The sequence below is a fragment of the Oncorhynchus tshawytscha genome, linkage group LG04 (genome assembly GCF_018296145.1).
Source record: "Oncorhynchus tshawytscha isolate Ot180627B linkage group LG04, Otsh_v2.0, whole genome shotgun sequence".
NCBI lineage: Eukaryota > Metazoa > Chordata > Actinopteri > Salmoniformes > Salmonidae > Oncorhynchus > Oncorhynchus tshawytscha.
This window is the reverse complement of record NC_056432.1, coordinates 531,742-555,671: the sequence shown is the minus strand read 5'-3', so window position 1 is coordinate 555,671 and position 23,930 is coordinate 531,742.

The following is a 23,930-nucleotide window of genomic DNA, read 5'->3' as shown; positions in this document are numbered from 1 at the left end:
TGGCTGTTTTAACAGTCTGATGGCCTTGAGATAGAAGCTGTTTTTCAGTCTCTCGGTCCCAGCTTTGATGCACCTGTACTGACTTCGCCTTTTGGATGATAACGGGGTGAACAGGCAGTGGCTCGGGTGGTTGTTGTCCTTGAGGATCATTTTGGCCTTCCTGTGACATCGGGTGCTGTAGGTGTCCTGGAGGGCAGGTAGTTTGCCCCCGGTGATGTGTTGTGCAGACTTCACTACCTCTGGAGAGCCTTACGGTTACGGAGCAGTTGCGCTACCAGTAATCAACAAGGCATATTGATATTAGGGAGAGGCATGTGTAGCCGGGTGATCAACAGTGGTCCAGTGAGTGGTTGGGCTGGCTGGAGAGACGGGGATTCAGACAGCTAGCAGACCGGGGCTGGCAAGCTAGCAGACCGGGACTGGCAAGCTAGCAGACCGGAGCTGGCAAGCTAGCAGACCGGGGCTGGCAAGCTAGCAGATCGGGGCTGGCAAGCTAGCAGACCGGGGCTGGCAAGCTAGCAGGCCGGGGCTGGCAAGCTAGCAGACCGGGGCTGGCAAGCTTACAGACCGGGGCTGGCAAGCTAGCAGACCGGGGCTGGCACACTTGCAGACCGGGGCTGGCAAGCTAGCAGACCGGGGCCTCTGCGTGCGGTGACGTCGATAGACCAGTCATGATGGATTAGTAGGGTTACGAGTAGCCGAGGGTTCCAAGTCCAACTGGCAAAATAGGTATAGTTGCCTAAGAAATTGTCCGATGGATCTATACAGCTAACAGTCCAATATGCTCTAGCCAGATAGCAGCTAGCGGGCCGCAGCTAGCGGATGGGCATTCAGAGGCCCGTTGAGTACCCCCTCGAGCAGATTACGTCATAGTCCAGTCGTGAAGGATCGGCAGGGTTCCGTGCCCCGTACCGGCAGTAGAAGGGGTCCTGATATTGTAGCCCAGGAGTGGCTGATGGGCCTCTTTAGCTAGCCGGGAGAAAGGGCCTAGTATGGGCTAGCTCCAGGCTAATTTGTGCTTGCTCCGGGACCAACGTTAGCCTGTACTCAGATAGCAGCTAGCTAGCTGCGAAGATCCAGGTGAAAATGTCCAGAGCTTGTGGTAGGAATCCGGGGATATGGAGAGAAAATAGGTCAGGTATGCTCTGATTTGAGTCACGTTGTCCAAACTGGCAAGAGCTTTCCGAGCTAAAGGTTAGCTGATGACCGTTAGCAGTGGTTAGCTGACAATTAGATAGTAGCTAGTGAGCTGGCTAGCTTCTGCTGGGGGATTCCGGATTCGAGGTGAATAGAGACACCCTGGACCCAAACTGTTACAGACCTATATCCATCCTGCCCTGCCTATCTAAGGTCTTCGAAAGCCAAGTCAACAAACAGGTCACTGACCATCTCGAATCCCACCGTACCTTCTCCGCTGTGCAATCTGGTTTCCGAGCTGGTCACGGGTGCACCTCAGCCACGCTCAAGGTACTAAATGATATCATAACCGCCATCGATAAAAGACAGTACTGTGCAGCCGTCTTCATCGACCTGGCCAAGGCTTTCGACTCTGTCAATCACCATATTCTTATCGGCAGACTCAATAGCCTCGGTTTTTCTAATGACTGCCTTGCCTGGTTCACCAACTACTTTGCAGACAGAGTTCAGTGTATCAAATCGGAGGGCATGCTGTCCTGCCCTCTGGCAGTCTCTATGGGTGTGCCACAGGGTTCAATTCTCGGGCCGACTCTTTTCTCTGTATATATCAATGATGTTGCTCTTGCTGCGGGCGATTCCCTGGTCCACCTCTACGCAGACGACACCATTCTGTATACTTCCGGCCCTTCCTTGGACACTGTGCTATCTAACCTCCAAACGAGATTCAATGCCATACAACACTCCTTCCGTGGCCTCCACATGCCCTTAAACGCTAGTACCAAAATGCATGCTTTTCAACCGTTCGCTGCCTGCACCCGCACGCCCGACTAGCATCACCACCCTGGATGGTTCCGACCTAGAATATGTGGACATCTATAAGTACCTAGGTGTCTGGCTAGACTGTAAACTCTCCTTCCAGACTCATATCAAACATATCCAATCTAAAATCAAATCTAGAGTCGGCTTTCTATTCCGCAACAAAGCCTCCTTCCACTAACGCCGCCAAACTTACCCTAGTAAAACTGACTATCCTACCGATCCTCGACTTCGGCGATGTCATCTACAAAATAGCTTCCAATACTCTAATCAGCAAACTGGATGCAGTTTATCACAGTGCCATCCGTTTTGTTACTAAAGCACGTTATACCACCCACTACTGTGACCTGTATGCTCTAGTCGGCTGGCCCTCGCTACATATTCGTCGCCAGACCCACTGGCTCCAGGTCATCTACAAGTCCATGCTAGGTAAAGCTCTGCCTTATCTCAGTTCACTGGTCACGATGGCAAAACCCACCCGTAGCACGCGCTCCAGCAGGTGTATCTCACTGATCATCCCTAAAGCCAACACCTCATTTGGCCGCCTTTTGTTCCAGTTCTCTGCTGCCTGTGACTGGAACGAATTGCAAAAATTCCTGAAGTTGGAGACTTTTATCTCCCTCACCAACTTCAAACATCTGCTATCTGAGCAGCTAACCGATTGCTGCAGCTGTACATAGTCTATCGCATAACTAACCTGAACAACAGTATACAAGGCATATTGACATTTGAGAGAGACATACAGCATGGCATACAGTAATTGCAGGTGTTGATTGGGAGAGCTAGCTAAAACAGCAGGTGAGACAACAACAGCTAATCAGCTAGCACAACAACATCAGGTAAAATGGCGTTGACTAGGCAGAGAGGGTCGGATTAACTACACACAGAGCCTGAGTGCGGCTGGGGCCGACAGATAAAAACATAAACAAACAGAATGGAGTACCGTGATTAATGGACAGTCCAGCAGGCATCAGCTATGTAGCCAAGTGATCACAGTGTCCAGGGGCAGCAGTAGATGGGACAGGGAAGCCGCCACTACGCTAGCGACACAGCGTTTAAAGTTAGTAGCCCGGGGGTGGTAGGGGGGTTGGCAGGGAGATGTGCCTGCTAGCAGGGAGATGTGCCTGGCTCACGGCTCATGAGTCATATGGCTTGAGGGTAGAAGCTGTTTAGAAGCCTTTTGGACCTAGATTTGGCCCTCCGGTACTGCTTGCCGTGTGGTAGCAGAGAGAACCGTCTATGACTAGGGTGGCTGCTATGACTAGGGTGGCTGTCATGGCCTCTTCACGACTGTCTTGGTGTCGGGGGGAGGGGGGGTTAGGCTTTGTCGTGCCCTCTTCACGTTTGGACCATTCATTTGTTGGTGATGTGGACACCAAGGAACTTGAAGCTCTCAACCTGCTCCACTACTGCCTCGTCGATGAGAATGGGGACGTGCCCTCCTTTTCCTGTAGTCCACAATCATCTCCTTTGTCTTGATCACGTTGAGGGAGAGGTCCTGGCACCACATAGCCAGTTCCCTGACCTCCTCCCTATAGGCTGTTTCGTCGTTGTCGGTGATCAGGCCTACCACTGTTGTGTCTTTGGAAAACTCAATCATGGTTTTGGAGTTGTTCTTGGGCATGCAGTCATGGGTGAACAGGGAGTACAGGAGGTTTCAGGTGTGACCTGAGAATGGAGTTCAGGTGGAAGATGTTCTGCTCACGGTCGGTGAACATTTAGGACCTGAATTTATACATTCTGCTGAGTCGGTATGGTAAGTTTGCTAGCAGTTTTCATGTACTGTCGGCAGGTTTTCAGGCAGAATCCGTTAAGCATGTTGTAAGATCAGTACAACACGCTATGAAAAATGAGGAGCATGGTGAACTCTCACCCAGGAAACGTTTTAGGTTGAGGAAGTGGGTCACAACCGTGCGTAAGGGTCTATTTTCAGATGCTGTTTAGATTAATAGTTTTTTTTCTGGTACTGGGGCTTTTTGAGCTTTGCTATTGGTCTCTTTCTATGCTGGCTTTTCTCCCACTTCTTATGGCGGCTCTTCGGGTGGCTCACTTAACTTCTTGGATATAGGGGGCGCTTCTTGGATAAAAAAACGTGCCCGTTTTAAGCGCAATATTTTGTCACGAAAAGATGCTCGACTATGCATATAATTGGCAGCTTTGGAAAGAAAACACTCTAAGGTTTCCAAAACTGCAAAGATGTTATCTGTGAGTGCCACAGAACTCATGCTACAGGCGAAACCAAGATGAAACTTCAACCAGGAAATGGGCAGAATTTTTGAAGCTCTGTTTTCCATTGTCTCCTTATATGGCTGTGAATGCGCCGGGAATGAGCCTGCCCTTTCTATCGTTTCTCCAAGGTGTCTGCAGCATTGTGACGTATTTGTAGGCATATCATTGGAAGATTGGCCATAAGAGACTACATTTACCAGGGGTCCGCCCGGTGTCCTTTGTCTAAATTGGTGCGTAATCTACAAGCTGCACGCAGTCATCCAGTGATTGAGAGGAGAGAGGAGGCTTTCAACGAACGATATATCATGAAGAGATATGTGAAAAACACCTTGAGGATTGATTCTAAACAACGTTTACCATGTTTCAGTCGATATTATGGAGTTAATTTGGAAAAAAGTTCGGCGTTTTGAAGACTGAATTTTCGGGTTTTTTTGGTAGCCAAACGTGACGCACCAAACGGAGCAATTTCTCCTAAACAAATAATCTTTCAGGAAAAACTGAGCATTTGCTATCTAACTGAGAGTCTCCTCATTGAAAACATCTGAAGTTCTTCAAAGGTAATGATTTTATTTGAATGATTTTCTGGTTTTTGTGAAAATGTTGCCTGCCAATGCTAACACTAAATGCTACGCTAGCTGCGCTAGCTGTTACACAAATGCTTGTTTTGCTATGGTTGAGAAGCATATTTTGAAAATCTGAGATGACAGTGTTGTTAACAAAAGGCTAAGCTTGAGAGCTAGCATATTAATTTCATTTCATTTGCGATTTTCATGAATAGTTAACGTTGCGTTATGGTAATGAGCTTGAGGCTGTATTCACTATCCCGGATCCGGGATGGCTCGACGCAAGAAAGTTAATATAAATGGAGCCAGAGATCACCACACAACCATGGCTCGGCTGTCTATTTCACCAGGGCCTTCTGCAGGTATCCAATTGGAAGTTTAATGTAAAGCTCTTACAATATGGCACTTTTTCTCAGGTTTCCAGGCTTTTTGGGAAAGGTGTGGGCAGTGAAAAGAGGAGTATGAGTCTCTGTGTCAATGGTGGGTTGTTGGAAAAGTCCAAATTTGGCTTTTCTGTCAACAGTATACAGTCGTGGCCAAAAGTTTTGAGAATTACACACATATTTATTTTCACGAAGTCTGCTGCCTCAGTTTGTATGATGGCAATTTACATATACTCCAGAATGTTATGAAGATGTGTAATAAGATGGCGCCGGAGGAGATAGCTGCTGTTTTACGATCCCCTAACCAATTGTGCTATTATGTGTTTTTTTTAACAATATTTGTAAATTACTTTGTACATAATGTTTCTGAAACCGTACCTTATGGCAGAAAAGAGCTTCTGGATATCAGGACAGCGATCACTCACCTCGGATTTGACTAAGATTTTTTCAACAACAAACAGGACTCACGCGATATTCTCCAAACACCCCACAGGGCAGATATCCCAATTATTCGCAAAAGAAAGCAACGCAGAGAATGAAGAGCCGGATTCCTTGTCCGGACCCGCAGAAGGCGAGTAGGAAAGCTGCCATTACCGTCAATATTACTCGCCAACGTGCAATCATTGGCCAATAAACTAGACGAGGTACGATCACGAATACCCTACCAAGGGGACATTAAAAACTGTAATATCCTATGCTTCATGGAATCGTGGCTGAATGACGCCATGGATGTTCAGCTAGCAGGAAAATACGCTGCAACAGTACATTCCGGTAAGATGAGGGGGGCGGTCTGTGCCTATTTGTAAACAACAGCTGGTGCACGAAATCTAAGGAAGTCTCTAGATTTTGCTCCCCTGAAGTAGAGTATATTGTGATAAATTGCAGGCCACGCTATTTGCCTAGAGAATTCTCAGCTATACTTTTCGTGGCTGTTTATTTACCACCACAAACAGATATGGGCACTAAGACAACACTCAGTCAGCTGTATAGGGAATAAGCAAAAACCATACGCAGAAAACCACTTGCCCAGAGCTCCTAGGATCCTAGTGGCCGGAGACTTTAATGCAGGGAAACTTAAATCAGTTCCACCAAATCTCTATCAACATGTTAAATGTGCAACCAGAGGGAAAAAAAATTCTAGATCACCTGTACTCCACATACAGAGACGAGTACAAAGCTCTCCCTCACCCTTCATTTGGTAAATCTGACCACAACTCTATCCTCCTGATTCCCGCTTACAAGCAAAAATTAAAGCAGGAAGCACCAGTGACTCGGTCTATAAAAAAGTGGTCAGGTGAAGCAGATGCTAAACTACAGGACTGTTTTGCTATCGCAGATTGGAACATGTTCTGGGATTCTTCCAATGACATTGAGGAATACACCACATCAGTCACTGGCTTTATCAATAAGTGCATTGAGGACGTCTTCCCCACAGTGACTGTACGTACATACCCCAACCAGAAGCCATTACAGGCAACATTCGCACTGAGCTAAAGGGTAGAGCTGCCACTTTCAAGGTGCGTGACTCTAACCCGGAAGCTTACAAGAAATCCCGCTATGCCCTGCGACAAACCATCAAACAGGCAAAGCGTCAATACAGGGCTAAGATTCAATCATACTACAACGCCTCTGACGCTCGTCGGATGTGGCAGGACTTGCCAACTATTACAGACTACAAAGGGAGGCACAGCCAAGGAGATGCCCAGTGATAGGAGCATACCAGAAGAGCTAAATCACTTCTATGCTCGCTTCGAGGCAAGCAACACTGAGGCATTAATGAGAGCATCAGCTGTTCCGGACGACTGTGTGATCACGCTCTCCGTAGCCGACGTGAGTAAGACCTTTAAACAGGTCAACATACACAAGGCTGCAGGGCCAGACGGATTACCAGGACGTGTGCTCCTGGCATGTGCTGACCAACTGGCAGGTGTCTTCACTGACATTTTCAACATGTCCCTGATTGAGTCTGTAATACTAACATGTTTCAAGTAGACCACCATAGTCCCTGTGCCCAAGAACACAAAGGCAACTTGCCTAAATGACTACAGCCCCGTAGCCCTCACGTCCGTAGCCATGAAGTGCTTTGAAAGGCTGGTAATGGCTCACATCAAGACCTGGTCGGGTGGATGCCAGAATAACAAGCTATCCCTCAACGTAATCAACACAAAGGAGATGATTGTGGACTACAGGAAAAGGAGCACTGAGCATGCCCCAGTTCTCATCGATGGGGCTGTAGTGGAGCAGGTTGAAAGCTTCAAGTTTCTTGTTGTCCACATCAACAACAAACTAGAATGGTCCAAACACACCAAGGCAGTTGTTAAGAGGGCACGACAAAGCCTATTCCCCCTCAGGAAACTAAAAAGATTTGTCATGGGTCCTGAGATCCTTAAAAGGTTCTACAGCTGCAACGTCGAGAGCATCCTGACTGGTTGCATCACTGCCTGGTATGGCAATTGCTCGGCCTCTGACCGCAAGGCACTTCCGTGGGTAGTGCGTACGGCCCAGCACATCACTGGGGCAAAGCTGCCTGCCATCCAGGACCTCTACACCAGGTGGTGCCAGAGGAAGGCCCTAAAAATTGTCAAAGACCCTAGCCACCCCAGTCATAGACTGTTCTCTCTACTACCGCATGGCAAGCGGTACCGGAGTGCCAAATCTAGGACATAGATGCTTCTTAACAGTTTTTGCCCCCAAGCCATAAGACTCCTGAACAGGTAATCAAATGGTTACCCGGACTATTTACATTGTGTTCCCCCCCAACCCCTCTTTTACACTGCTGCTTCTCTCCTTTTATCTTATATGCATAGTCACTTTAACTATACATTCATGTACATACTACCTCAATTGGGCCGACCAACCAGTGCTCCCGCACATTGGCTAACCGGGCTATCTGCATTGTGTCCCACCACCCGCCAACCCCTCTTTTTACACTACTGCTACTCTCTGTTCATCATATATGCATAGTCACTTTAACCATAGCTACATGTACATACTACCCCAATCAGCCTGACTAACCGGTGTCTGTATAAACCCTTGCTACTCTTATTTTCAAATGTTTTTTTACTGTTTTATTTCTTTACTTACACACACACACACACACACACACACACACACACACACACACACACACACACACACACACACACACACACACACACACACAACACACACACACACACACAGGTAAGCATTTCACTGTACGGTCTACACCTGTTGTATTCGGCGCACATGACAAATACACTTTGATTTGATTTGAGTGATCAGATGAATTACAACTAATTGCAAAGTCCCTCTTTGACATGCAAATGAACTGAATCCCCCAAAAACATTTCCACTGCATTTCAGCCCTGCCACAAAAGGAGCAGCTGACATCATGTCAGTGATTCTCTCGTTGACACAGGTGTGAGTGTTGACGAGGACAAGGCTGGAGATCACTCTGTCATGCTGATTGAGTTCGCATAACAGACTGTAAGCTTCAAAAGGAGGGTGGTGCTTGGAATTATTGTTCTTCCTCTGTCAACCAAGGTTACCTGCAAGGAAACACGTGCCATCATCATTGCTATGCACAAAAAGGGCTTCACAGGCAAGGATATTGCTTCCAGTAAGATTGCACCTAAATCAACCATTTATCGGATAATCAAGAACTTCAAGGAGGGCGGTTGAATTGTTGTGAAGAAGGCTTCAGGGTGCCCAAGAAAGTCCAGCAAGCACCAGGACCGTCTCCCAATGTTGATTCAGCTGTGGAATCGGGGCACCACCAGTACAGAGCTTGCTCAGGAATGGCAGCAGGCAGGTGTGAGTGCATCTGCAAGAAGGGCAGCAAAGAAGCCACTTATCTCCAGGAAAAACATCAGAGACAGACTGATATTCTGCAAAAGGTACAGGGATTGGACTGCTGAGGACTGGGGTAAAGTCATATTCTCTGATGAATCCCCTTTCCGATTGTTTGGGGCATCCGGAAAAAAGCTTGTCTGGAGAAGATAAGGTGAGCGCTACCATCAGTCCTGTGTCATGCCAACAGTAAAGCATCCTGAGACCATTCATGTTTGGGGTTGCTTCTCAGCAAAGGGAATGGGCTCACTCACAATTTTGCCTGGGAACACAGCCATGAATAAAGAATTGTATCAACACATCCTCCGAGAGTAACTTCTCCCAACCATCCAGGAACAGTGTGGTGATGAACAATGCCTTTTCCAGCATGATGGAGCACCTTGCCATAAGGCAAAAGTGATAACTAAGAGGCTTGGGAACAAAACATCGATATTTTGGGTCCATGGCCAGGAAACTCCCCAGATCAGAACTTCCCATTGACAACTTGTGGTCAATCCTCAAGAGACGGGTGGACAAACAAAAACCCACAAATTCTGACAATCTCCAAGCATTTATTATGCAAGAATGGTCTGCCATCAGTCAGGATGTGGCCCAGAAGTTAATTGACAGCATGCCAGGCAGGTTTGCAGAGGTCTTGAAAAAGAAGGGTCAACACTGCAAATATTGACTCTTTGCATCAACTTCATGTAATTGTCAATAAAAGCCTTTGACTCGTATGAAATGCTTGTAATTATACTTCAGTATTCTATAGTAACATCTGACAAAAATATCTAAATAAACTGAGGCAGCAAACTTTGTGGAAATTAATATTTGTGTCATTGTCAAAACTTTTGGCCACGACTGTACAGCTCTCTCATCCTCAGAGGCTAGGAGAGTATTGGGGGAACTAAAGCGTAGTCTCAGAGAAGTGGAGGTAGAGCTGATGGGGTAAGGCAATGTAGGCCACCAGGCTAATTTAGCTGAATTATGTAGGGACCTGGGCAGTTTTTTCCAAGTTAAAGCAGAGAGAGCACTTGTAAGAGCTAGGTTCTCCATGCTAAAAGAGATGGATGCTCCCAGCTCCTTCTTCTTTGGTTTGGAAAGACAGAGCAGTGAAGCCAAGGGTATGCATTGTCTGCGGCTGTTGGATGTGCGGGTGACCTTTGTGGTGCGGGAGATACGGGAACGGACTGTGGAGTTTTAGAAAAATTCTGGGGAATAATTGGACTGGACTTCCTTTGCTTGTTGCATGAGTGCATCGGAGTAGGATAGTTTCCGATGAGCTGTTGTCGGGTGGCTCTGACTCTGCTGCCCCCCCAAAAAACTGGAGGTCTGTGGCATTGCTCTCTGCGGACTACAAGATGTTTGCCAAGGTCCTCGCTAACAGACTGAAGTCCCATCTGGACTCTATAGTACACCACGACAATACATATTGTGTACCGGTACTCTCAATCACGGACAACTTTGTTCTTAATCAGGGACATGTTGGACTTGTCGAGAGGTTCTAATGTGAACTTTGGACTGGTCTCTTTAGACCAAGGCAAGGCTTTTAATTGAGTGGACCATGAGTATCTGTTTAATGTGATGTTTGGATTTGGGGAAAGGTTTTTGGCTTGTGTGAAGATGTATGCTGGGGCGTCATGTATGGTCAAGGTGGGAGTGTGGCTCAGTAGGCCATTCTGGGTGAGATGGGGCATTAGACAAGGATGCCATCTATAAGGGCAGTTATATACACTAGCCATTGAACCTTTTTTGGGCCTGCTACGCAGGAGACTGCAGGGAGTGTGCAGACATGTATGGGGTGTGTTGACAGGCATAGCAGTGTCGGCGTATGCAGATGACATTTCTATGATGGTCAGGTATTGGCAGGATATGCAGGTACTAGAGACAAGTCTGAAGGTGTACGAGGGAGCTTCGTCAGCTAAGGTGAACTTGGGCAAAACTCTGTTATGTGGGGCATGGAGGGCTTCCAGGGTGGTTACAGTGGGGTTGTGAAGGGCTTAACATTTTGGGTGTTTAACCTGGGCTTGGAGAGGTGGTTAAGGAAGAACTGGGATGGCTGTCACAGGCAGTGGTGTCAAGACTGGCCAGATGGAGTCGGCTCCTGTCCCACTTGTCATATAGAGGGAGGGTGCTGATAATCAACAACCTGGCGGCATCCTCCTTGTAGCATAAACTGGCTGTCCTCAACCCCCCTGCGGGTCTGCTCACAGACCTGCAACGCAAGCTGGTCGATATTTTTCTCATCGGGACGTCACTGGCTGAGGACAGCAACTGGAGAGCAGGGTGGCTTCATGACTAATGGCGGCAGAAAGACTGCTGTGCCATACTGATTTCGGCAGGAAGGGGCCCAGCAGGAGGGAACCAGCATGCGCGCTGCTGAGGAGAGCTGGTGGACTAGGGTTGGACCGGTGGCTGTTCCTCATGAGGCTGGAGAGGCTGAATACAACAGGTCTCTCAGATTTTACTCTGCGGTGCTGAGGGCCTGGCAGCTGCTAAGGCCCACATGAGAAGGAGGTGTGGGAGGAGCCTATGTTCCTGTCAAATACACTTTGATTTGATTTGATTTGACTGGCTGAGGGCGGCAGTGTTGTATATGTCTGTCAACTAAGGGCCTGGAGGAGTTTACTTTTGGGATGTTTATGATAGGGTACAGGTATTTGAATAAGGAAAAGGCTAAATGTGTGTTGTTAAATTTTCTGTTTGCTCAGGCAAAGTTGGCTATTTTGCTAACATGGAGGAACAGGGTAAAGGTGGGGGGATAACAGACCATTTACTATTATGTCATGGGATGGTCTCTGCATGCCTTAGGGTGGATTTTGAGTTTTATAAAATGATAACAAGTGTGGAGATGTTTCAGGAGATATGGTGTGCTGTCTGTATGGGGGGGGGGTTGTCTGTATAGCTGGGGAAGATGGGATATACGGTTGTAGAGGTGTTGAGGTTTTGGTTATTGTATTGTGATGTTTTGTGTCATGGGGTAGAGGACAAGGTTTTAATGAAATGAGGATGTATCATTTGGGGTGGCAGGTAGTGTTGGACCAGTAACCGAAAGGTTGCCGGATCGAATCCCCGAGCTGACAAGGTAAAAATCTGTCGTTCTGTCCCTGAACAAGGCAGATAACTCACTGTTCCCCGGTAGTCCGTCATTATAAATAAGAATTTGTTCTTAACTGACTTGCCTAGTTAAAAAAAGGTAAAATAAAAAGACAAAAAGTCAGTTTCTTGTATATTTACTTTTTTGTTTTGTTACACTAGCTTTGAAAAAGCTAAAATATGTCAATCTAATATTTTTTTACATTTTTTATTTTTTATTTCACCTTTATTTAACCAGGTAGGCTAGTTGAGAACAAGTTCTCATTTACAACTGTGATCTGGCCAAGATAAAGCATAGCAGTTCTGTCACGTTCTGTCCATCGTTCGTATGTGTTTTCCTTGTTTTAGTGTTGGTCAGGACGTGAGCTGGGTGGGCATTCTATGTTGTGTGTCTGGTTTGTCTATTTCTATGTTTGGCCTGATATGGTTCTCAATCAGAGGCAGGTGTTAGTCATTGTCTCTGATTGGGAACCATATTTAGGTATCCTGTCTTGTGTTGGGTTTTGTGGGTGATTGTTCCTGTCTCTGTGTTTGCACCAGATAGGACTGTTTAGGTTTTCACTTTTCTTGTTTTGTATAGTCTGTTCATGTATAGTCGTCTTTATTAAAAACATGAATAACCACCACGCTGCATTTTGGTCCGCCTCTCTTTCACCAGAAGAAAACCCTTACAAGTTCCCCTAATACCAGACTCCCTAATCCTAATATACCAGACTCCCTAATCCTAATAACCAGACTCCCTAATTCTAATAACCAGACACCCTAATCCTAATAACCAGACTCTCTAATCCTAATCATTTTCAAGAAGAATTTGTTCTTAATTGACTTGCCTAGTTAAATAAAGGTTAGATAAATAAAATAATAATACTATCTTGGTCCCAGATCAGTTTGTGCTTTCATGTCAACTCGTTTGCCAAAGATATCTAACATGGCAAGGAGTGGCATGAAGGTACAACCAGACTGGCACCAGGCTACCTGGATGTGTTTATGGTTGTCAATAACAACAAGGAGATCAAGGAGATAGTCTCAAGCAAATCCTTCGACTTCACAAGTTAGCAAAGTAAGCAAATGTACAAATTCTTGCAAATGTTTGTAAATCTCCTAGGAACCCGAGTTCAGAAAGCTCAGTCTCGGTAGTGACAGACAGGGGGGGCATTTAACCGTGAGACATTCTGTGTATAATATGTGTGTTATGTTTGATGTACCTTGAGTAGAGTAGTCACATTGTTCCAGCTCTATCAGCGTGTTTAGGCCTCTGTCACCTGAGACCAACGCTCAGAGTGTCTTCTGTTTCTACTGAGGCATGGAGGAAGATTTGGTATTCTAAAGCAACATGTAAATGCTATGGAAAAATGCCTTGTGTTGCATTTTGTCCCAAAGAAAATACCTTCTTCTACGGCAATGTAGCACTATCACTATCAGTGTTGTTATCTTTGAGTAACATCATCATAACACCGTTACTAACAATAGAGACTGAGGGTATTCAGGGGAAAGAAGGTGGTAGAAGAAGAGGAGGAGGAGCAGGGGACAGGAGGGGGTCAGTCCGTCACACCACGCACTAACTAACTAACTCATTGACCTGCAGGACACCTGGCTAGTGACATGTTGAGACAGCCTGAGGAAGGTTAACACTTAAATACTGTGATTTGCATGGCCCAGTAAAACTGTATTCAAATATAGAGGAGTTGTCTTTTCCTAAAGGGTAACAATAGAAAAGGCAGAGAGAGGAACGCATCATGGAGCCTTTAATACCCTGGTGTTGTTTCAGTCAAAGGTCACCACATCTACTGTGGTCAGGTTATTTTTATAGAAGACAATGTTTACTCAATAACCTACCTGGGAAAAGAAAAGGAAATTACCTGAAAAGATTTGCATTAAACTAAATATTGGCGATTATGCTACACTTTGTCACGCCTGTGAGATCAAGCAAGTGTTGTTTTATCAACTCAAAGTGTTCATTTAACACTGGATTAGTGTGACTATGGGTTGGTTTTGTGGACACAGATTTAAGCATAATCATAGACTAAATTGCACTTTTAAACTGGACTAACTGAAATTGCAGTTCTCAGACATGGTTTACTAAAATCATTTTAGAGTTGCCCTAGTCTAGATTTTAAAATCTGATTTCCATAAGGACGATTAGGGTTAATCTAGATCTAAGTGAACGCTTAAATAAACCAGAGGCCTGTTGTAGGATGTTTGCCCCCAGGCTGACCTGGGGCCTGTTGTAGAATGTTGGCCCCCAGGCTGGCCAGAGGTCTGTTGTAGGATATTGGCCCCCAGGCTGACCTGAGGCATGTTGTAGAATGTTGACCCCCAGGCTGGCCAGAGGCATGTTGTAGGATGTTCACCCCCAGGCTGGCCAGAGACATGTTGTAGGTTGTTGGCCTCCAGGATGACCTGGGCAATGGAGGGAAATAGATACCTGGACTTTTTCAATGAAGATCACAGAGCACCATCAAGGCCAGACAGAAGGCCGGTTATAGATCGTAGCAACCCACGGAATGACTTTGACTAAATACATTTTCATGACCGCATGATTCATTAACAGAAAAACACAAAAAGAATGATACCATTTGTAATGAATGAAACTCAAATTAAAAAGTAAACAAAAAGGACACTACAACTTCAGGTAAGATAGTGGATTTATTGTTTGCCCACTTTTACAAATCCGAGTCACTCTGAAATGGTAGTTTTCTTCTGTAACATAACACAGTGGGACCCAAATGTATTTTGGGTCCCACTGTAATCATCCAAAATTACTAATATAATTTCTATATCGTCTTGTCTTTCTAAGATCTTGTGGAAAATCATGAAAATCAACATAAAGAAGACAAATGTGGTTGCTCGTAGGGAGCGTTTCAAGATGGTGGCTGGCCCTTAGTAAGACCATAGGCAGATGAGCTGGGGGACTTGTTGACAGGTCTTATTGATAGCCAGAAACCCCTGGAGGGTATCCTCGAGAATGACCCTTTGGACAGTTCAGATGGGGGACCGTTCCAATCTTCATTTGGAAGGACACATTCATTCAACATGTGCCATCCCCAGACTGCAGGGAAAATGTGATATTGTCAGTCATCTCTTGCACTCCCATAATACAACTGATATAAGGAACTCAACTCTTGAAGAAATAATGTTCTCTAATGCAGCAATGTAATCATTTTCTAGAGGCAGATGAACACCATAGCTTGGAGGTTAAGACAGACTTGTCTTAACAGGATGAAGGTCAGCCCACTACATCTGCAGCAGCCAGGAGGGAGATTGTCCTCTGGCCCGGGTTAGTGACACAAAGACAAAGATGCTGAGCATGCATGAGAAACTGGCCATGGAATTTAATGAGCTCAAACTAATGTATTTCAAAGAAGAGCAGCATACCACCCTGCTGGCAAGCTAACTCTCACATGAACGCACGTGGTCAGCTCATGGCTCTCTGGCAGACCTCTGACTCATTCAGCTCCTATTCCCCCCTCCTTCACAGTAGAAGCATCAAACAACGTTCTAAAGACTGTTGACATCTAGTGAAAGCCTTAGGAAATGCAATATGACCCCATAGACACTGTATATTCGATAGGCAATGAGTTGAAAAACAACAAACCTCAGATTTCTCACTTCCTGGTTGGATTTTTTTCCTCAGGTTTTTGCCTGCCATATGAGTTCTGTTATACTCACATATATCATTCAAACAGTTTTAGGAACTTCAAAGTGTTTTCTATCCAAATCTAATAATATGCATATATTAGCAACTGGGCCTGAGTAGCAGGCAGTTTACTCTGGAACTACTGAATATAAGATCAGCGTCAACTCACCATCAGTACGACCAAGAATATGTTTTTCGCGATGCGGATCCTGTGTTCTGCCTTACAACCAGTGTAACCGAGTGGATCACATGCAGCGACCAAAAAAAAAAACGACTCAGAAAAAGAGGGAAACGAAGCGGTCTTCTGGTCAGACTCCGGAGACGGGCACATCGTGCACCTCTCCCTAGCATTCTTCTTGCCAATGTCCAGTCTCTTGACAACAAGGTTGATGAAATCCGAGCAAGGGTAGCATTCCAGAGGGACATCAGAGACTGTAACGTTCTCTGCTTCACGGAAACATGGCTCACTGGAGAGACGCAATCCGAAGCGGTGCAGCCAGCGGGTTTCTCCACGCATCGCGCCGACAGAAACAAACATCTTTCTGGTAAGAAGACGGGCGGGGGCGTATGCCTTATGGCCAACGTGACATGGTGTGATGAAAGAAACATACAGGAACTCAAATCCTTCTGTTCACCTGATTTAGAATTCCTCACAATCAAATGTAGACCGCATTATCTACCAAGAGAATTCTCTTCGATTATAATCACAGCAGACACATCGATGGCTCTGAACGAACTTTATTTAACTCTCTGCAAACTGGAAACGATTTATCCGGAGGCTGCATTCATTGTAGCTGGGGATTTTAACAAGGCTAATCTGAAAACAAGACTCCCTAAATTTTATCAGCATATCGATTGCGCAACCAGGGGTGGAAAGACCCTGGATCATTGTTATTCTAACTTCCGCGACGCATATAAGGCCCTGCCCCGCCCCCCTTTCGGAAAAGCTGACCACGAATCCATTTTGTTGATCCCTGCCTACAGACAGAAACTAAAACAAGAAGCTCCCACGCTGAGGTCTGTCCAACGCTGGTCCGACCAAGCTGACTCCACACTCCAAGACTGCTTCCATCACGTGGACTGGGAGATGTTTCATATTGCGTCAGATAACAACATTGACGAATACGCTGATTCGGTGTGCGAGTTCATTAGAACGTGCGTTGAAGATGTCGTTCCCATAGCAACGATTAAAACATTCCCTAACCAGAAACCGTGGATTGATGGCAGCATTCGTGTGAAACTGAAGGCACGAACCACTGCTTTTAATCAGGGCAAGGTGTCTGGTAACATGACTGAATACAAACAGTGCAGCTATTCCCTCCGCAAGGCTATCAAACAAGCTAAGCGCCAGTACAGAGACAAAGTAGAATCTCAATTCAACGGCTCAGACACAAGAGGCATGTGGCAGGGTCTACAGTCAATCACGGACTACAGGAAGAAACCCAGCCCAGTCACGGACCAGGATGTCTTGCTCCCAGGCAGACTAAATAACTTTTTTGCCCGCTTTGAGGACAATACAGTGCCACTGACACGGCCTGCAACGAAAACATGCGGTCTCTCCTTCACTGCAGCCGAAGTGAGTAAGACATTTAAACGTGTTAACCCTCGCAAGGCTGCAGGCCCAGACGGCATCCCCAGCCGTGCCCTCAGAGCATGCGCAGACCAGCTGGCCGGTGTGTTTACGGACATATTCAATCAATCCCTATACCAGTCTGCTGTTCCCACATGCTTCAAGAGGGCCACCATTGTTCCTGTTCCCAAGAAAGCTAAGGTAACTGAGCTAAACGACTACCGCCCGTAGCACTCACATCCGTCATCATGAAGTGCTTTGAGAGACTAGTCAAGGACCATATCACCTCCACCCTACCTGACACCCTTGACCCACTCCAATTTGCTTACCGCCCAAATAGGTCCACAGACGATGCAATCTCAACCACACTGCACACTGCCTTAACCCATCTGGACAAGAGGAATACCTATGTGAGAATGCTGTTCATCGACTACAGCTCAGCATTTAACACCATAGTACCCTCCAAACTCGTCATCAAGCTCGAGACCTGGACCGGGTACTGGACTTCCTGACGGGCCGCCCCCAGGTGGTGAGGGTAGGTAACAACATCTCCACCCCGCTGATCCTCAACACTGGGGCCACACAGGGGTACGTTCTAAGCCCTCTCCTGTACTCCCTGTTCACCCACGACTGCGTGGCCACGCACGCCTCCAACTCAATCATCAAGTTTGCGGATGACACAAAAGTGGTAAGCTTGATTACCAACAACAACCGGACGGCCAACAGGGAGGAGGTGAGGGCCCTCGGAGTGTGGTGTCAGGAAAATAACCTCACACTCAAGTTCCTCAGCGTACACATCACAGAAAAACTGAATTGGTCCACCCACACAGACAGCATCGTGAAGAAGGCGCAGCAGCGCCTCTTCAACCTCAGGAGGCTGAAGAAATTCGGCTTGTCACCAAAAGCACTCACAAACTTCTACAGATAAACGTCTCAAATAAAACTGTGAAGGACCTCGGCGTTACTCTGGACCCTGATCTCTCTTTTGAAGAACATATCAAGACCATTTCAAGGACAGCTTTTTTCCATCTACGTAACATTGCAAAAATCAGAAACTTTCTGTCCAAAAATGATGCAGAAAAATTAATCCATGCTTTTGTCACTTCTAGGTTAGACTACTGCAATGCTCTACTTTCCGGCTACCCGGATAAAGCACTAAATAAACTTCAGTTGGTGCTAAATACGGCTGCTAGAATCCTGACTAGAACCAAAAAATTTGATCATATTACTCCAGTGCTAGCCTCTCTACACTGGCATCCTGTCAAAGCAAGGGCTGATTTCAAGGTTTTACTGCTAACCTACAAAGCATTGCATGGGCTTGCTCCTACCTATCTCTCTGATTTGGTCCTGCCGTACATACCTACACGTACGCTACGGTCACAAGACGCAGGCCTCCTAATTGTCCCTAGAATTTCTAAGCAAACAGCTGGAGGCAGGGCTTTCTCCTATAGAGCTCCATTTTTATGGAACGGTCTGCCTACCCATGTCAGAGACGCAAACTCGGTCTCAACCTTTAAGTCCTTACTGAAGACTTATCTCTTCAGTGGGTCATATGATTGAGTGTAGTCTGGCCCAGGAGTGGGAAGGTGAACGGAAAGGCTCTGGAGCCACGAACCGCCCTTGCTGTCTCTGCCTGGCCGGTTCCCCTCTTCCCACTGGGATTCTCTGCCTCTAACCCTATTACAGGGGCTGAGTCACTGGCTTACTGGGGCTCTCTCATGCCGTCCCTGGAAGGGGTGCGTCACCTGAGTGGGTTGATTCCATCGATGGACCTGCTGTCTTACTCTTCGATTATAATCACAGCCGTATATATTCCCCCCCAGGCAGACACATCGATGGCTCTGAACAAACTTTATTTGACTCTTTGCAAACTGGAATCCACATATCCTGAGGCTGCATTCATTGTAGCTGGGGATTTTAACCTCTAGCGTCGAGCAATCCCGTATCCAGGAGCGTAATTATAGCCTCAAGCTCATTACCATAACGCAACGTTAACTATTCATGAAAATCACAAATGAAATGAAATAAATATATTGGCTCACAAGCTTAGCCTTTTGTTAACAACACTGTCATCTCAGATTTTCAAAAAATGCTTTTCAACCATAGCTACACAAGCATTTGTGTAAGAGTATTGATAGCTAGCATAGCATTAAGCCTAGCATTCAGCAGGCAACATTTTCACAAAAACAAGAAAAGCATTCAAATAAAATCATTTACCTTTGAAGAACTTCGGATGTTTTCAATGAGGAGACTCTCAGATAGCAAATGTTCAGTTTTTCCAAAAAGATTATTTGTGTAGGAGAAATCGCTCCGTTTTGTTCATCACGTTTGTCTAAGAAAAACCGCCGAAAATTCAGTCATTACAACGGCGAACTTTTTTCCAAATTAACTCCATAATATCGACAGAAACATGGCAAACGTTGTTTAGAATCAATCCTCAAGGTGTTTTTCACATATCTATTCGATGATAAATCACTCGTGGCAGTTTGGTTTCTCCTCTGAACAAAATGGAAAAATGCACGCACCTGGAGATTACGCAATAGTTTTGACGGAGGACACCGAGCGGACACCTGGTAAATGTAGTCTCTTATGGTCAATTTTCCAATGATATGCCTACAAATACGTCACAATGCTGCAGACACCTTGGGGAAACGACAGAAAGTGTAGGCTCATTCCTTGCGCATTCACAGCCATATAAGGAGACATTGGAACACAGCGCATTCAAAATCTGGCTCACTTCCTGTATGAAATGTCATCTTGGTTTCGCCTGTAGCATTAGTTCTGTGGCACTCACAGACAATATCTTTGCAGTTTTGGAAACGTCAGTGTTTTCTTTCCAAAGCTGTCAATTATATGCATAGTCGAGCATCTTTTCGTGACAAAATATCTTGTTTAAAACGGGAACGTTTTTCATCCAAAAATGAAATACTGCCCCCAGAGGTTCAAGAGGTTAAGATCCACAATATTTTATTCCACTGGACAAAACTAGGTCCAGAGTATGACTCTGGCAGTGAGTGTCCGGAGACATGTTGGTCAAAACCCACTGAATCGATGATGGCGCCGAAAGCCTTTTGGAGTGGGTCTGTGGACTTTTCCATGTGAATGTTAAAGTCACCACAAATGTGAATATTATCTGCCATGACTACACGGTCTGACTAATCACATCAAGATTATGATCAGTGATTAGTTCACTGACTATAACTGCCTTGGAAATGAGGGATCTAACATTAAGTAGCCCTATTTTGAGATGTGAGATATCACAATTTCTTTATTGACAGGAATGGAGGAGGTCTTTATTCCAGTGAGATTGCTAGAGCGAACACCACCATGTTTAGTTTTGCCCAACCTAGGTTGAGGCACAGACACGGTCTCAATGGGGATAGCTGAGCTGACTACACTCGTGGCAGACTCCACTAAGTTTGCAGGCTGCCTAAAAGCCTGCTGCCTGGCCTGCACCCTATCTCATTGTGGAGCTAGAGGAGTCAGAGCCCTGTCTATGTACATAGATAAGATGAGAGCACCCCTCCAGCTAGGATGGAGTCCTTCACTCCTCAGCAGGTTATGCTTGGTCCTGTATGTGGTTGAGACCCCAAAAAAGGGCCAATTACCTACAAATTCTATCTTTTGGGAGGGGCAGAAAACAGTTTAACCAGCGATTGAGTTGTGAGACTGCTGTAGAGTTCATCACTCTCCCTAACTGGGAGGGGGCCAGAGACAATTACTCGATGCTGACACATCTTTCTGGCTGACTTGAAGCTATGTTGTGCTTCGTGACCTCTGACGGTTTCATCCTAACATCATTGGTACTGACGTGGATAACAATATCCCTCTACACTCGCCAGTTTTAGCCTTAGCCAGCACCATCTTCAGATTAGCCTTAACGTCGGTAGCCCTGCCCCCTGATAAACAGTGTATGATCGCTGGATGATTCGTTTTAAGTCTAATACTGCGGGTAATGGAGTCGCCAATGACTAGGGTATTCAATTTGTCAGAGCTAAGGGTGGGAGGCTTCCGCGTCCCAGACCCCGTAACAGGTGGAGGAGAGACCAGATAAAGCTCGGCCTCTGACTCTGACTCCGACTCCAAGCTTAATGGGGAAAACGGGTTGAAAGTTTGAAAGTTTACTGTCTGTACTTACTGGTGATCTGTTTGTCACTTAAAGAAGAGTTTTTATGTCATTAGAGCGATCTTCGCTCAGTATAGGCAATATTGATTTATATATTGGGCTGATTCAGTTTGATTTCGAAAATGAACCTGCTGTGTAACTATGCCAGAAAATGGACCTGCTGTCTTACTATGCCAGAAAATGGACCTGCTGTCTAACTATGCCAGAAAATGGACCTGCTGTCTTACTATGCCAGAAAATGGACCTGCTGTCTTACTATGCCAGAAAATGAACCTGCTGTCTAACTATGCCAGAAAATGGACCTGCTGTCTTACTATGCCAGAAAATGGACCTGCTGTCTAACTATGCCAGAAAATGGACCTGCTGTCTTACTATGCCAGAAAATGGACATGCTGTCTTACTATGCCAGAAAATGAACCTGCTGTCTAACTATGCCAGAAAATGGACCTGCTGTCTTACTATGCCAGAAAATGGACCTGCTGTCTTACTATGCCAGAAAATGGACCTGCTGTCTTACTATGCCAGAAAATGGACCTGCTGTCTTACTATGCCAGAAAATGAACCTGCTGTCTAACTATGCCAGAAAATGGACCTGCTGTCTTACTATGCCAGAAAATGGACCTGCTGTCTTACTATGCCAGAAAATGGACCTGCTGTCTAACTATGCCAGAAATTGGACCTGCTGTCTAACTATGCCAGAAAATGGACCTGCTGTCTAACTATGCCAGAAAATGGGCCTGCTGTCTAACTATGCCAGAAAATGGACCTGCTGTCTTACTATGCCAGAAAATGGACCTGCTGTCTTACTATGCCAGAAAATGGACCTGTCGTTTTAATATGCTAAATCTGAATTATTAACAGTGGGTGATCTTCATCTGGATTGGTTGATGCCAGTATCTGATGGGCTGAAAGATATTTGTACTGGGTCAAATCTAACTCTGCTGATAGCTAAACCAACTTCCACCAACTTTAAACACCCAGAAAAATATACTCTTTTAGATATTATTTCAAATAATTCCCCTCATAAGGTTACATCCAATGGGATATTTGGTAATGAGTTCAGTGTCCCGTTGCCTGTATAAGAGATGTTAAACTACCTAATCTCACTCACACATTATTACAAAGAGACATTTTAGGAATTTTTAGGAGCTGGGGTTGAGTGACTAGTGACTTGTCAACTATCACTGACTCGGATAAGGCTCTTAATAGAGCTAGAGTACATGACATTACTAAGCTGCTCCTGAATGTACTACGTCAGGACATGGACATTGATTCTATCAAATCAAATCAAATCAAATTTTATTTGTCACATACACATGGTTAGCAGATGTTAATGCGAGTGTAGCGAAATGCTTGTGCTTCTAGTTCCGACAATGCAGTAATAACGAGCAAGTAATCTAACTAACAATTCAAAAAAAAACTACTGTCATACACAGTGTAAGGGGATAAAGAATATGTACATAAGGATATATGAATGAGTGATGGTACAGAGCAGCATAGGCAAGATACAGTAGATGATATCGAGTACAGTATATACATATGAGATAAGTATGTAAACCAAGTGGCATAGTTAAAGTGGCTAGTGATACATGTATTACATAAGGATGCAGTCGATGATATAGAGTACAGTATCAACGTATGCATATGAGATGAACAATGTAGGGTAAGTAACATTATATAAGGTAGCATTGTTTAAAGTGGCTAGTGATATATTTACATCATTTCCCATCAATTCCCATGATTAAAGTGGCTGGAGTAGAGTCAGTGTCATTGACAGTGTGTTGGCAGTAGCCACTCAATGTTAGTGGTGGCTGTTTAACAGTCTGATGGCCTTGAGATAGAAGCTGTTTTTCAGTCTCTCGGTCCCAGCTTTGATGCACCTGTACTGACCTCGCCTTCTGGATGGCAGCGGGGTGAACAGGCAGTGGCTCGGGTGGTTGATGTCCTTGATGATCTTTATGGCCTTTCTGTGACATCGGGTGGTGTAGGTGTCCTGGAGGGCAGGTAGTTTGCCCCCGGTGATGCGTTGTGCAGACCTCACTACCCTCTGGAGAGCCTTACGGTTGAGGGCGGTGCAGTTGCCATACCAGGCGGTGATACAGCCCACCAGGATGCTCTCGATTGTGCATCTGTAGAAGTTTGTGAGTGCTTTTGGTGACAAGCCGAATTTCTTCAGCCTCCTGAGGTTGAAGAGGCGCTGCTGCGCCTTCCTCACGATGCTGTCTGTGTGAGTGGACCAATTCAGTTTGTCTGTGATGTGTATGCCGAGGAACTTAAAACTTGCTACCCTCTCCACTACTGTTCCATCGATGTGGATGGGGGGTGTTCCCTCTGCTGTTTCCTGAAGTCCACAATCATCTCCTTAGTTTTGTTGACGTTGAGTGTGAGGTTATTTTCCTGACACCACACTCCGAGGGCCCTCACCTCCTCCCTGTAGGCCGTCTCGTCGTTGTTGGTGATCAAGCCTACCACTGTTGTGTCGTCCGCAAACTTGATGATTGAGTTGGAGGCGTGCATGGCCACGCAGTCGTGGGTGAACAGGGAGTACAGGAGAGGGCTCAGA